Here is a 12,898-nt window from a genome sequence, read left to right as displayed (position 1 = left end):
GGTGCTTAATATGGGTATATAAACAGGGGAGGGCCACAAATTGTGCAGCCGCAGTGCTCCACAGGGCATAATAACATAGTGCGCCCATAAAAATAGCAGATAAGCTAAGGCTACTTATTAACGCTGACAGCAATGATAAAGTCTACTGTATTGTCTTTTGCTGGCAGAGTAGATCATAAATAGCTGACCATGACCATTTGTGACCGGACATGCCACTGAATATTTGTTGTCCTCTGTACGTATGTAAAAGACTACAAACTTATTGGTAGATGGTAAGAATCAGGCAAATTGCCATGTTATACCCATTTATAAGAATCCCATAAAACCATTCATCCAGTTGTCCTTCTTCCACTCCCATTTCCCCAGGTGCACTGGGCATGTCTTTGCCAAGCAGTGCTAATTATGAGCTTGTTGGTTTCAGCATTGTGTATCACACAAAGGGGATTTGCTCCAAACCAAAGCCATGCCAAAAAAACAGGCCTGCCCCCACTGCCTATAAGCCGGGATGTTTGAATTGCAGGTTATGTCACTACATCATTTTTTGTCCCTTCATTTAACCATAATAATAACAACAACAGGTGGCCTTAATACTAACGAACTAAGAATTAGCTACATAATTAATGACAGTCACACAAGTAAAGCAAAAATAAACTTTAGATATAACTGTGAAGTATTTCTATATAAATGATCAAATCTGATAATGCCAGCTTCGGTTCTTCATCATGAATATTTAAAACTCATATACCAACATCATATCAACTATAACACTACATAGTATCTAATCGTTTTTAAGAAAAACTATCCTCTGTTTGACTTATGTGCCAATATCAATCTGTAGGACACTAGTTAATAGTTCCTGTTTTTTGGGCAGACACCCAGCCCTTGAAGTAAAGTTAGAAAGTCACTAAACCAGAATGTAGCAAACATGACAGCACAAGTTTCTATTGTACTTCAGCTAAGTGTTTTTAAGTTATGTGTTGGCCTGAAAATTACCACACTTCAAAGACTTAATAATTGAGTCAATATGTGTTATCTCTCCTTTCCACGCTGTTTTTGATATATTATGTTCTCGTTTAGAGTTGCTGGAACAGCCAACATCCTCCAGATCCTTCGTATGGTTGTGTTTTTGTCAAACTTTTTGCAGAAAAATAATGGCCCTTATCTGGAACAGACATGCTCAAGTGTACTTGAGTCCGGGCCCCAATCTGATACAATTTCTAAATGTTCATGCACTTCCCGTCTTAGTTTTTCTTTCACCTTGAAAGCCTCGCCCAGAATCCGGCTGGTCCAACAACAATATGAGGACAGGTCTGTTCACTTTATACATCTATGAGCAGGCAAATTCAGTTAGCCTCTTAATTCATAGCACATTTCACATGTTGTTTTCCAGTAGCTTAATTGATAAACACTTTATAGACTATGAGTTTGTCTGGAAATGCTGACGAGCTAACTTAGCAAATTTGTTCGCTACCATTACAATTCTTCTCCTGTCACACCTGTCCTCAATATATGTACTTCATTATGACGGATGTTTAGGTTGTCAGTTGTTTGTTCCTTGTGACAAGTACAACAAGAATTAAGAAAATAGCTGCCTCAGGGTAGGAATGGGACTTGGGTTAGCTATTACTACCTTGCAACCTCAAATCATCTAGCCAGCCACTGTAGCCAAAGAACACAGTGGCTTTTGAGCAGCCTACAAACAGTTGTAAACGTATTATCTTGATTGCATACGTTATGTCTGTGTTAATCTTACTTTTGTTTCTATGGTAAGTGTCATGTCACAGTGATAATAACTTAAGTGTCCTGACCAGAGAACACAACAAGGTACATTATTATTTTTGGAGTGGAGTGTAGGCCAGCCCAAGTCTTGACTGAAATATCAGTGATTACATGGGAATGACATTCCATAGCAGGACATGCAAAGATTAAATTAATAACAATAATAATTGCTGTATTCTCTATAACTGTGTCATTTCCAGGGTCAATTGTTTGTGCTGGCTCACTGGCTTAGCTTACTGGGACACTTATAGAGTGATCATTAATGATACATGTGCTTTACCTGCCAAAATAAATCTAAATGTCTGACACAAAATAAATGGCTATTTATTTTAGCTTGTTATGGCTTCAAATGCTACGGTGGAGCGCATTGGAAAGACCATTACACATGACAAACTAGGCCCCTCCTCATGACTGCCTGTGAACTATCAGTATGTAATAAAGAATAAATGTAAACATATAGTGAGTCATTCGAACATGACAGACTTGGAGTCTGCAACTCTTTGGCTGTGATGTCAAAGGTCACCATCCCATCCACTCCCTCAATGACCCTTGTTTCTGCATCCGCAACCCCTGACCTTTCACCCTCATGTTTCTCCCTGGTTGGTCCCGTCTCTCGGGGTCTGTCTCTAGAGAGGGACCCAGTGCTGTGGAGAAAGGGATAAAGATCATTCAAGAGTACAGAGCCACTTATGCAGGAGATAAGATTTTAGAACAATACCTGTAACTTTACGTAAAAGCATACTTCTCAACACTTCAGTCAGAGTTTGGATGTCGGTAAAGTATATTTACTATAGAGTCGACATATAGATGTGTAAGTGAAAGAGTACCTGAACTTGGACACAGTTTTGCATTCCTATTGTTTTCACTTTCCATTCATTCAGTCAGCTAGACAAGAGTTCATACAATTCCTGTAATTGTTTGCAAGAGATAACACAGGAAACAGAGAGGATGTAATCCCCTGAATTTGAACAGCTTGCAGATAAATAGAGAAATTATTCACTTATATTGAGACAAGTGGACTTTACAAAGACAAAAAGCTTGACTGGCCTGTACAGGAGTATTAGACATTAGATTTCACCGCACTTTGCTCATTTGATGGCCTTTAACCCTTGCAACTTCACCACCACAGCTGTTTCTGGCGCTCTCCCACGCTGTCTCCTTGCTGAGTAGAATTATTTGTTTTACTTTGAGGAACAGTACACCAATTTCCCTCAGAGGTGAAATATAATTAAATGTACATTGATTTATTATTTCATTGTTGTGGATGAATGCTAAATGTTCTTTTGGTTTGTAACATCATGCACAACTTGAATAAGGGTGTGTAACCTTGAGGAGATCCAAGCCTGCACGTACCTCACAGCTCAATTAGAAATGAGAAAAGGGTGTGATCAGCATATTTGAGGTGAAAGAGTAAAATTGTTTTAGTGTTTGAACCATGGTAGTCCATTCCTGCACATATAAGTAGTTTTATTCCAACAGTTTGAATCCCTTTCCGAAGTTTCATTACGGTAAAACCACAGTCATCACTCTGTGAAATCAGCCTGACATTTTTCCTTGTCACTTTTGCTGCAACACTACATTTTACAAGACAAGGTCAGAACACCTATGATGTTTGGCTTTCCCTTTTGAAATCATGGTCTCTCATTTTATGTGTATGCATAAGTGTGAAATTGTCTCGCAGTGTTTTATTGTACCCTGTGGTATGGGCAGTGGATTTGATGGCTGACAGACAGGAGTAACGCCTTTTCCTCCGGGCTCCTTCCCTGTTCCTTCCACAGCCGCTGTGGTCCAACCCGTTTCCGACCTATGCTGACACACACAAAAAAAAACATTAACATTTGCCAGACATGACTGCACATGCATAAAGTCACACACACCTTTTTCTAAGTAAAAAATACTGTAACACCCTGGCAATCTCTTTGAGATCCAAGCTGGCAAAAGGAGACATAATCTCGAGCAACATTATTTACAAAATGTTTTCTTTCCTTTATACTCGCTCTCAAATCAAGTGTGTATTGTGTCTTGAAATGAGTCAGGCAGTTTCCGCAATATTTCTACATCTGTGAGTGCCATATAAACAGGATACATAGAGAGGAAAAGAACAGGGTGGGGAAGTCAGGCTGAGATTGTAGGTAAACTCTGCAAACAACCATGAACAAAAACTATTCTACAATTACTGTATCAGAGGGAAAATGTGAATCACCAAGTCAACCAATCAATCAATGTTTATTTATATAGCCCAATATAACACATGTTACATTTGTCCAAGTGGACTTCACAGTTTGGACAGAATATCAGTATGACAATACGACACCCTCTGTCCTTAGACCCTCACATCGTACAAGGAAACACTTCCAGAGAAAACCCACAGTTTAAAGGGGAAAATGGGAGAAACCTCAGGGAGAGCAACAGAGGAGGGATCCCCTCCCAGGACAGACAGACGTGCAATAGATGCTGTGTGTAAATTGAAAAGATAATACATTTACAACATAGGTAGTCCAAATGTTTGGAAATACATGTGTCTATAATAAGAAGATGAATCCAGGAGGATGTCAACAATTCTGTGGGAGCCATCGGAGAAGTAGTATGGTGAGAGTCAGGCAGGACCCCAGTCACAGGTTCAGCCACGACTAGAAATCCAGGACACAGGATCCAGGACTCAGGACCACAGCAACAGGATCAGCCACGACTCAGGATCCCAGCGTAGATATAGACACCAAAAAGAAATTTGGGGGAAGCTGGGTTATTCGGAACATAAGAGTACACAGGTACAGACAGAGAGAGGGAAGAAGTAAGGTGTCCCCCGACAAACTAAGCCTATATCAGCAAAACTAGGGGCTGAATCTAATCAGCCCTAACTATAAGCCTTATCAAAAAGGAAGGTCTTAAGCGCACTCTTAAAAACGGATAGGCTGTCTGCCGCCCGAACACAAACTGGAAGCTGATTCCAAAAAAGTGGAGCTTGATAAGAAAAGGCTCTGGCTCCCATTGTACTTTTAGAGACTCTAAGAACAACCAACAACCCTGCATTCTTGAAACGCAATGCCCAATAGGACAGTAAGGTATAATGAGTTATTTAAGGCAAGATGGCGCCTGCCCATTAAGAGCTTTGTAGGCGAGAAGAAGAATTGTTTTAAATTCTATCCTGTGTTCTATAGGGAGCCAGTGTAAGGCAGCCAAAACTGGAGTAATGTGGTCCCTTTTCCGAACGTACACGTGCTGCAGCATTTTGAATCAGCTGAAGCGACTTAACTGACTTCTTGGTACACCCTGAAAATAAAGAGTTACAATAATCCAGCCTTGAAGTATCAAATGCATGGACTAGTTTCTCTGCATCGTTTTGAGGCAAGATATGCCTGATTTTTGCAATATTACGTAGATGAAAGAAGGCAGTCCTTGAGATAGATTTTATGTGGGCGTTAAAAGATCAATCCTGATCAAATATAACACCAAGGTTCCTTACAGTCTCACTGGAGGCCAAATTAATGCCATCCATAGTTCATCTTTAATATCTTTAGATAGTTTGTTTCGTAGATTATTTGGGCTGAGTACAATAACTTTTGGCCGTGTTTAAAATGAATCTTTTTAATGTCATCCACGTTTTTAAGTCCTTGAGGCAGTCTTGAATTTTATTTAGATGATTGGTTTCATCAGGCTTGATGGATAAATATAGTTGAGTATCATCCGCATAACAATGAACATTTACAGAGTGATTCCTTATAATATATATATTATAAACGGAAGCATAATGTGAACAAAATATAGGTCCAAGCACTGAGCCCTGTGGCACTCCATGGCTAACTTTGGTTTGCATGGAAGATTCATCGTTGACACACACAAACTGAGAGCGTTCATAGATAGGACCTAAACCAGCCTAAAGCAGTTCCCTTTATGCCAACTAAGTGCTCTAGTCTTTGCAATAGGATATCATGGTGTCTCCCAAGTGGGAGGAAAGGCAAATAAACGTATCGAAATGAGAAGAACACTCCAGACTAAACTGCTTAACCTATGAATATGGATGGACTCTGCAACTGGTGTTATTGAATGAGATTAAAGATTAAAAAAAAAAAAAAGGCTCTGTGCTGCTACTGCTTATTATCGTTTTGAAGCTTATCTCCTCAAAGTTGGGTTAATCCTTTATTGTGGCAAAGTGTGAAGTTACATAACTTGGAACGGCATCAATAAGAGAAAAGTTCTCACACACATAGGAAGGCTAAGTTGTTTGTGACTTATGAAGAGTCAACTTGTGATGAGACAGGTGCAATCAGTAGAGTTCAAACACATAAGGCTTCCTCTTTAGCAGCTTATAGGAAGGCAGCAAGTGGAGACCTTTGGTTGTAGGGTGAACTGTGATGTATTGTGCCCTAATCCTGTCTGATTTCTGCTCTACGGCAGTGACCTTTCCGAACAAAATGTTCCCCTCTCCATCGCTGACTCACAAGGTACGGCCTATTACACAACCAGTGGGAGGAAAGGGGCTACAACAGGGGAGTGGGGTTTGTGATGGATTATCAATTTTTCTGGATAAAAGGTTTTACAAAGTGGATGACTTCTGCGTCAGACACAACAAAAGTCCTATTTGCTCAAGGGAAGCCACAAGTCAATTATGCTGTAACTTTCACTGGTGAGGAAACTGTTGCAGAGTGGAACCACAAGAGGCATACACTGCCAGGTGAATCTTAAGAGAGAGGAGCATCATTCAGCCAAATGGTTGTTTATTTGGTGCTTCAAGCCCACAGAGCAATCAAACCTAAAATCACAGTGTTTATACTGTATGGGTAATGGTAATTATAGTTAAACCTCTGACAGCTTATTTTTGTTTTTCATGTAAGTTTCCACCTCCATGTAATCTTAAATAAACAAAGGGATAGGCACAACAAGCGCTCTGTTGACAATGGGGAAAAGGAGAGAAGTCACAAAGGAATAGTGAGCACGTTCCCACTGTTATTTTGTGGAAAACAAGGCCTGGTTGGTGCAACTTCATTTTGGATTAGAAGAAGCAATAAAAAACAAAAGGTTATAAAACAAATAATGAATATCTAAAATAATGAGTTAATAAGACTATAAAACAACGATTCCAGTGTTTTAACAGGCAAGTGAAAGTAAAGATCACACTCGTAAAATAAATTAAATCTGAAGAAAATAGCTGCAGGATAAAATGGTTACAGTGTGTACAACTTAAAGTAATAAAAGACATGAAAGACGAGTGATTTTAGAGTGTGAGTGATTATGTTAGTCTGTGTCTGATCCAAAGCTGCACACTCTTTAGGGTAGAAAACAACAACGATCAGCTTCCCAACTCACATCAACGAAGGCAAACAGGATAGTGCAGGACCTCAGCCAGTCAGGGAGAGTCTCCTCTAATCCTTCCCCACTCCAGACATCCCGTCTCTGAGATTGCACGCCACTTGATGCCCCCTCAGGTGGATCTAAATGAGATCTGGCAAAGCTGGGATCAGTGGAGTTTTCTTTCTGACGAGACTTTTTACATGGGAGACTTATCCTAAACCCTTGGACAAGTCACATATATTCAAATGCCCTGCGATGTGTACAACATCCAGTGACATCATAAGGTGTAACATTTAAGTAGATATGGATGGAATTATTTTTTAAATCATTAAAACAATAAACAAATGTATCATCAGAGTGCCAAGAGGTTTAAGTCCGGACAGTAGGCTGAAGACTTCTTTGTTGAAGAGACGGAAATGAGCATGTTTAGCAGCTAGCCCCGGCCTGTCCTGTCTTGTAATACTGCTTGTTTCTGGAGAGGCGCCTGAGTCACTGTCACGTCAGATGATCAAGTGGAGCTGCCCCAAATTTGGCCTATTCTTGCCCAGTCAGTAATTGGCCCTATGTTATATATAACTAATGTCTGTACTTTAAAGGTCACATATTATGCAAAATCCACTTTTTCATGTATTTTATACATAAACATGTGTCCCCTCTGTGTAAAGAGATTCTGAAAGTTTCAGGAGAAAAGATTAGCTCCTGATCCATTTATATAAAAACTTATCTGAAAATGAGCTGATCAGATTTTGGCCACTTTATGATGTCATAACCATTTTTTGGCTTGTGTAACCATTAGCCAATAGAGTGCCACAGTGATGCGTCCTAAAACCCAGACGTAAGCTTCTTCCGGTTCCCTCAACAAAAAATCAATGCAATTTCTCTATCGATCATAAATCTATCGATTAGATTTATGTTTAGAAAATTATAAAAGTAGGGTAGACATTTGGAGATTATCCAACTGAACAAAACGTGATCCGTCTCTTAAATGTGTGTCAACCACAGACCTCATTTTGAGCTATTTTCCAAAATCCTATCTAGAAATTGCATAGCTTTTTTGTCGAGGGAACCGGAAGAAGCTTACTTCCGGGTTTTAGGATGCGTCACTGTGACACTCTTTAACCAACCAAGGTAAAACCCGCTTACCTTATCACCTGCATCTCCTCCTAGAGCACCATTGTGTTATTTTTAACCAAATATCTTTCAGAGGGGCGTGGGGAGTGGCTCCTTATTTTCATCTAAAGTAACAGACAGAGAATCAGCACTTTTGAAACAGGGCTGAAACAGAGGGGGTTATGGGATGCTACAATGCATGATCTGTTTGGTATTTCGAGCTAAACACTTCAGAGACCTGTTTTGTGTATATCTGAGACCTATAATATATTGATGAAAAACAGTATAATACAATAGGGGACCTTTAAGATTGTATGCAATCAGTAGTAGAGTTGAAATACTGCCCCTCTATTCATTTGGATGATGCCATTATAATGTTGCCCTATTTAAACATTAGAAGACAAGTGCTGTGTTTGTCTAACAATGCACTTTTCTCCTGGAGTGCTCCTCCTGCAGCAGTAGTCTTGCAGAGAAATGCTGCATTAGCGTGGTGATAAAGCCAGAGGTGGTTTGCTGTCATAACTGGAAGAAATTCCCAGAGTTTGAATAAAGCCAGAATCAGAGTTGGAGTGGGTGTCAGTCAGTCGGTGTAATTGATAGCAGAGACTGACAGCCGTTGTCATGAGAGGTGTCAGCAGGTCCTCCATACTGCCACTCTCCTCCTTGCAGAAAGAGAAGGAAGGAGGGCCACAGAAGAAGAGGAGCAGGCAGAGTGACATGAGAGGGGTCAGGGAGTCAGAGGGACGACAGATGATGAATGAAGAAATGTAGAGGAGACACCAGGCAGGCCTTGACACCTTCACTGCCCACACCAGTCCTGCCCTGTCCTGCTCTCTGACCCTGATGGATACAGGAACAGACAGGGTTCAACCTTACTCTGCGGCTTCAATAATGGTGAATAATGATGATGTGCCATTTGTGTTTTCCCCCCACCTGCACTCAAATATATCCCTGGTAGAGATTGGTGTGGAAGCAACTTGAAACAGTAAGTATGTTTTCCACCTGGGTCGAATAACTTTTAACCAATAATCCCGAGGAGATCAGATAAGTATTTGCTTCAAACAAAAACAAACATTTTACGGCAGTGCATTTTTCTACATAGTTGTGTTGTTCAGACACAACTTCCAACCACAAAATGCGTAGCTATAAAACATCAGTCTGCACCTGACAAATGTGTTAAATAAAGGCCAAGAGCATGAATCAAACGGCTAGTACCTGATGATTAACCTGGCAGGCAGCTTGAAGTACAACATTTGCTTGCTTGTTTTCCATAAAGTGCAGTCACTCTTAGCACACTTTTAACTGTTTCAAAGCTCAACAAAATGGGGACTGTATTAACCTAAATCACAATTATTTTAAAGCTTCACACATCTTAAAGGGACTCAGCATTGTCTCACTGTTATTGTGTCAGCAGCAAAGATTATCCTGAGGAAATGTCTTTGTTATGTCTCTTTTTTCTGTCTGTTTTACAGAGGGGAGGATTAGAGTGTGTTGCTGCAGGCCATCTAGCAAAGCAATAAAGTGTTCCACTCATGCAGACACAATGCTTGTCTTCTTTTATGCCATTTGTGGGGGAAACTTCTGTGTAGCAATGTATTGGGAGTCACCGACTCATGAAGGAGACATGGGAAGAGCAGGAGCTTTGATGTCAAACACTGATGGTTTATTTGGAGGTTCGGCCGGAGGATTCACATCAGAAGTCACAGCAGTCACGGTGTGACTGCGAGAGTTGCCACGTCAATTCTGGAGCGCCTCTCTTTCATTAGCCCATTTAACTGGTTTCACAGAGAGTAATCAACATATTTGAGAAGATAGCCTAAACATTGGGAACACTGAGTTACTTGCGTCTGACACTTATGGCCTCGAAGATTTCACACCTTGGAGTCCACAAACACTGAGAAGGAAGTGTCCCAGTGCACCCACAACAATAAACCATCTGTGACCTAGGGTTGCCCGGTCATAGAATGGGAACAACAACATTAAGGCTGAAGCAGCCTATCTCCTTAAAGGGGACAACAGACGTCAGGGTTGGTCATGCACATGACGTCATATCTAGGAGTCTAGGACAATTATTTCTGTAACACCATTGAGTTAATCTTCCTCTAGTGTATCACTTGCTATCCATCTTGTAAGTGCAGCTGTATATGTTTTGTTTGTTCTCCTATCATTGAGATTTGTGTGAAGAAGAACACATTCAGGAAGCACACAGTCCATCTGCTGGCTGTTCCTTAGCATGCAATTGCAGTTGTTTCCTCAAGGTTTCTTCAATTCCCCCCCCCATAACTGTGGGGTTTCTTTTGGAAGTTTTTCCTTGTCCGATGTGAGGGTCAAAGGACAGAGGTTGTCATTTAATAATCTGAATAAGTCCACTGAGACAAATGTAAAGTGTGTGATATTGGGCTATATAAATAAACTTTGATTGATTGATTGATGCAAGTTGTAGAAATCCTAGCAGCTGCAGGGTTGCTTTTAACAATTAAAGCTTTTAAGATATGAATGAAATCAGTGCATTAGGTCTTGTCATGTAATCAGAAATTGAAATATAATGTCTTGCCATTATTTTCTACTTGATGTGTCTAATTCATTTTTAGCATCCCTGCTGGGCTGAAGCATCAATTCTGGAATATAGCACCTGTGGAAAGCACTAATGACACCACCATAAAATCAAGAGGACTCATTGATCAGTCATTCTGAAAGTGCAGATAGGTACTGAGATCCATGACGCCTGTTCCAGATGTGTGAGGGAGCAAGAGATGATTCCCTCATTACTGTGAAATGTGTTTCTCTGAGCTCATGCAATGTAAGAAATAAACAGCTCTCTGAGTCTGAGTCACTGAATGGAGCCAAACATGCAACTAATGAACAAATAACTCCCGCTGTATCCCAAGCAACCCTATTCAACTCTACAGTCGGGAAGCATCCATAAACACTGCAAACAATGTGGGTCATCAGCTTGCATTTGATCTTCTAAAATAAATGGGCGGAAATAATTCTGGGCCACTCATTTGGTAGCAGAATATCCTGGCCTGGCAATTGAATGGCCTTGAATACTCCTAATATCTCCAGGCTATGCTGAGATTTTAATTACGGTTAAATTGACCTGAGAGTGAATGAAACTCTTGCCCTCAAATGCTTCCTAAAATAGATTGTGTGAAAGCAATGGCTGTTGTGGAGAGCTGTCACCGATCCTTTAGGCAAAAAAGATGCGTTCACCATGACCGCCTTCCTAGTGACTGTAGCCTGCACAAAGATAAAGCATGTCAGATGCAATTGCCATGCACACAGGGCCCATGACATCATTCTGTGCACAAGTGACCGTTAAGTAGTGTGAAGAGCGAGGGCAAAGGAGAGTAAATTGTGGAAGAGTACACAAACCCTGCACCCTATGCATGCTTTAAGCACACAGAGCAAAGCTAACATGGGCGATGATGTCAACTACTTTCCCATAGTGGGACTATGGGAAAAACTGGGGTGCAGCAAGCAGTAGCCCCCTTTTAATCATACAGAGGGCAGAATGGCACGTTAATGACTATCACTTCACAGGGTAAAACTGACTTGGTAAACATGAATGAATTACAATATAGAGATGCCGAACATAATAGCGGAATGAAATGATGGGCTGCATTGCCAATGATTTAGGTTTGATATTAACAATTGCAAAAAAAACTGTGACATTGGCCAAAATGTGTATTATCAAACTCAAGAACTATGTAATAATTGAACACAAACTATTATAATAACAAATTCCGGGGGAATAGTATTGCCAAATACAAATATGAAATGATGGGAACTTCCGAAATACTAAAATAAAGGGCAAAATCATGGTCAAAGCCACTTTGTAGGGCTTTATAAATCCTTCTCTGAAAAAGGTTTACAGAGGTCGCCCTCTGTTGGTGATTATGAATCTTGCATACCTTCTGAACAGAAGCTCCCTTACAGTACTTTCACAAGTAAATGCATGCCAATCCTGGTTAACCTTTTTTCCCCAAGCTAAAGTTCCCATACACTCATGGCAAAAACAGACAAACCATATTGTGGCAAAAGAGTTTGGCATAAACATTGTAGACCTAGGTCAGTTTTAAGAAATATCACTGTTCTTAAATTCAATTTAGACAACAACAACAATTGAAATACTGTTTTTGTCCTTCGATACTGCAGCACAGTTTTAAACAAAAGGCACCAAATTTATCACAACTTTGTTACTAGGAGAGCTTCTATGGAATTCAATTCTAGTTATTGAATTAGTCTGTTTTGCTTCTTAAAAATTGCATGTTTGTATTTGTGCCTGCTCGGATACAAATGCAAGGTAAAAATCATAGGATAATATGTTGTCGATCTAAATTCCATTACTTTAATGCATACAGTTTTGTGCTTTTTACAGGAAACTCAATTTAGCAATATTAATGCAGTTCTATAGCAGGCTACAAGACTGCATTTTAGAGTATTTGACCAAATAATGAGTTAGTTATGATTATCCTGTATTATTCCTTAGATCTGTTACCCTATAGACTGCAGGCTTTGGCATGTCAGCCACATTTAGATTATATGCCATGTCGTAATCATGGAGAAAAATCAACCCATGAATCTTTAAAGTGCGGATGAGGATGATGATGCTTTTTCTGGAACATCTCATATCACTTGCACTCTGTCTCTCACTGCACCAATGTATTCTTCCGCGCTATAGGATTTGTAATCGGTTTATTTTTCAGCAATCAAACGT

This window comes from Notothenia rossii (assembly GCF_949606895.1).
Source record: "Notothenia rossii genome assembly, chromosome: 3".
NCBI classification, from domain to species: Eukaryota; Metazoa; Chordata; class Actinopteri; order Perciformes; family Nototheniidae; genus Notothenia; species Notothenia rossii.
This window is presented reverse-complemented; position numbering follows the sequence as displayed.